The sequence below is a fragment of the Hyla sarda genome, unplaced genomic scaffold (genome assembly GCF_029499605.1).
Source record: "Hyla sarda isolate aHylSar1 unplaced genomic scaffold, aHylSar1.hap1 scaffold_430, whole genome shotgun sequence".
Classification (NCBI taxonomy): domain Eukaryota; kingdom Metazoa; phylum Chordata; class Amphibia; order Anura; family Hylidae; genus Hyla; species Hyla sarda.
In genome coordinates, this window is record NW_026610445.1 from 125,821 (window position 1) to 129,402 (window position 3,582).

At 52.5% G+C, this 3,582-nt stretch overlaps 1 pseudogene; it reads left to right on the plus strand.

Annotated features, from left to right (window-relative positions):
* Nucleotides 1–3,127: 3,127 nt before the first annotated feature.
* On the plus strand, nucleotides 3,128–3,235 carry LOC130334180 (U2 spliceosomal RNA; annotated as a pseudogene).
* Nucleotides 3,236–3,582: the final 347 nt, after the last annotated feature.

Here is a 3,582-nt window from a genome sequence, read left to right on the forward strand (position 1 = left end):
CAAGGACGTAGGGAGCCATCTTTTTTGGACACAAAAAAAAAATCCAGCTCCGGCAGGAGAGGAGGATTTGCGGATAAACCCCTTTTTTAAATTTTCCTGGATGTATTCAGACATAGCAAGAGTCTCTGGAGCGGACAGAGGATAAATTCTGCCCCGGGGTGGAGTAGTACCCGGGAGGAGGTCAATAGGACAGTCATAAGGCCTGTGAGGAGGTAAAGTCTCAGCTTGCTTTTTGCAAAACACGTCAGCATAGTCCATATAAGCCTTAGGAAGACCGGTTACAGGGGGAACCACAGGGTCACGGCAGGGAGTACTGGGAACCGGTTTAAGACAGTCTTTGAAACAAGAAGTACCCCAGCTCTTGATTTCTCCTGTGGACCAATCAAGGGTTGGGGAATGGCGTTGAAGCCACGGTAATCCAAGAAGAATTTCGGAAGTGCAATTGGAGAGGACCAAAAACTAAATTTTTTCGTGATGAGGTCCGATGCACATTAGGAGGGGTTCCGTGCGGTAACGCACGGTACAGTCCAATCTTTCATTGTTAACACAATTGATGTAGAGGGGTCTGGCGAGACTGGTCACCGGGATGTTGAACCTGTTGATGAGAGAGGCCAAAATAAAATTTACTGCAGATCCAGAATCCAAGAAGGCCATAGTAGAGAAGGAGAAGGTAGAGGAAGATATCCGCACAGGCACAGTAAGGCGTGGAGAAGCAGAGTTGACATCAAGAACTGTCTCACCTTTGTGCGGAGTCAGCGTACGTCTTTCCAGGCGGGGAGGACGGATAGGACAATCCTTCAGGAAGTGTTCGGTACCGGCACAGTACAGGCACAGATTCTCCATGCGGCGTCGTGTCCTCTCTTGAGGTGTCAAGCAAGACCGGTCAACTTGCATAGCCTCCACGGCGGGAGGCACAGGAACGGATTGCAGAGGACCAGAGGAGAGAGGAGCCGGGGAGAAAAAACGCCTTGTGCGAACAAAGTCCATATCCTGGCGGAGCTCCTGACGCCTTTCAGAAAAACGCATGTCAATGCGGGTGGCCAGATGAATAAGTTCATGCAGGTTAGCAGGAATTTCTCGTGCGGCCAGAACATCTTTAATGTTGCTGGATAGGCCTTTTTTAAAGGTCGCGCAGAGGGCCTCATTATTCCAGGATAATTCGGAGGCAAGGGTACGGAATTGGATGGCGTACTCGCCAACAGAAGAATTACCCTGGACCAGGTTCAGCAGGGCAGTCTCAGCAGAAGAGGCTCGGGCAGGTTCCTCAAAGACACTTCGAATCTCCGTGAAGAAGGAGTGTACAGAGGCAGTGATGGGGTCATTGCGGTCCCAGAGCGGTGTGGCCCATGACAGAGCTTTCCCAGACAGAAGGCTGACTACGAAAGCCACCTTAGACCTTTCAGTAGGAAACTGGTCCGACATCATCTCCAAGTGCAGGGAACATTGCGAAAGAAAGCCACGGCAAAACTTAGAGTCCCCATCAAATTTATCCGGCAAGGATAGTCGTAGGCCGGAAGCGGCCACTCGCTGCGGAGGAGGTGCAGGAGCTGGCGGAGGAGATGATTGCTGAAGCTGTGGTAGTAGCTGCTGTAGCATCACGGTCAGTTGAGACAGCTGGTGGCCTTGTTGCGCTATCTGTTGCGACTGCTGGGCGACCACCGTGGTGAGGTCGGCGACAGCTGGCAGTGGAACTTCAGCGGGATCCATGGCCGGATCTACTGTCACGATTCGGCTGGCAGGAGGTGGATCCTCTGTGCCAGAGAGGGATTGGCGTGGACCGTGCTGGTGGACCGGTTCTAAGTTGCTACTGGTATTCACCAGAGCCCGCCGCAAAGCGGGATGGTCTTGCAGCGGCGGTAGCAACCAGGTCGTATCCACCAGCAACGGCTCAACCTCTCTGACTGCTGAAGATAGGCGCGGTACAAGGGAGTAGACAAGAGCAAGGTCGGACGTAGCAGAAGGTCGGGGCAGGCAGCAAGGATCGTAGTCAGGGGCAACGGCAGGAGGTCTGGAACACAGGCTAGGAACACACAAGGAAACGCTTTCACTGGCACAATGGCAACAAGATCCGTCGAGGGAGTGCAGGGGAAGTGAGGTATAAATAGGGAGTGCACAGGTGAACACACTAATTAAGCCAACTGCGCCAATCAGTGGCGCAGTGGCCCTTTAAATCGCAGAGACCCGGCGCGCGCGCCCTAAGGAGCGGGGCCGCGCGCGCCGGGACAAGACCGACGGAGAGCGAGTCAGGTACGGGAGCCGGGGTGCGCATCGCGAGCGGGCGCCTCACGCATCGCGAATCGCATCCCGGCTGGGAGAGGTATCGCAGCGCACCCGGTCAGCAGGTCTGACCGGGGCGCTGCAATTGCGAGGATGTTGCGAGCGCTCCGGGGAGGAGCGGGGACCCGGAGCGCTCGGCGTAACAATATGTGTGTATTGCTGGAGTTGCAAACATGGGTGCACTTGACAAACTCAGCTCGGCTATTCCCCATTGAAAGATTGTTGCACCCAGGACCCTTAGCACTGGGATATGCTACTCAATACCACTGGCATGGCCAGGTGTAAACAACATCTGACCTTTGTTGTGTATGTAACCATGGAGATTGTGATGTCGCCTAGGCCCACCAAAGAACAGCCTTGTCAGAAGCCGCACTTCCATGAGTAGAAGCAGCAGCACCATAGGTTGTCAAATAAGCTGGATTTAACCAAGACAAGTGAGTCCAATAGGATGCAGGTATGTCCTCTATCCTTACAGCTTCCCGTGGCTGTTGGTTTTATACCGTTTGGGGACAGCCAAGGAGGAGTCAGCAGGCAACACATGTAAGTGTGTGCTTGTGTGTGTGTGTGTGTGTTTCCTATGCAGATCCTAAACCCAGTATCACATGCAAGTAGGAGGCGAAAGAAAGGTTCCTGCCAAAGCCAGGTTATGGATTGCATTTAAAAATGCTCCATCAGAGTGAAATGGACTCCCATCTTCCTGCTTAGCAATAATGATATGGGTTTAGGGTCTGCTGTGTGTACTGGTGGGTGACTGCCACCCAGCCAGAGTGTGTATGGGAGGCTGCCAGCCAGCCTCCCTTCCTACAAGTAGTGATGGTGCATGTGAAGGGGTTCCTCCCCTTTGACAGTTATCACTTCTCGTCCTTCTTTTTGGCTGAGATCAAATGTGGTGTCTGTTTTTATCAGTTTAATATCTGATATGTCCCCTATCTGGTAGCATATATTAAGTGCACCACCAGGTTTCAGTGTTGGAAAGAAAGATTACCTGTTTATTTGCTGCTGCAGCTGCTTGCTGGCTAGTCCAGTGGGCCCTTACTGCAGGCAAAAGACAATAGGTTGTGCCGCTTGTGTCTGGCCCCTGTTGGAGCGACCAGGCACAGGACTGCTGCTGCTGCTGAATGTCCTCTTTAATTGAATAAGCTCAGCAACCTGCACACCTGTGCAGGTTGGACATGACATGATAGGTAGCTGTCTTTCAGGTAGTGGGAGCTGAATCTTGTTAATTGACATGGGGGTGTCATTGCTGTTGAGTGACCATGCATTGGTACTGTGGTATTGGAATAATAAAAACAAATGTTGCCAGCC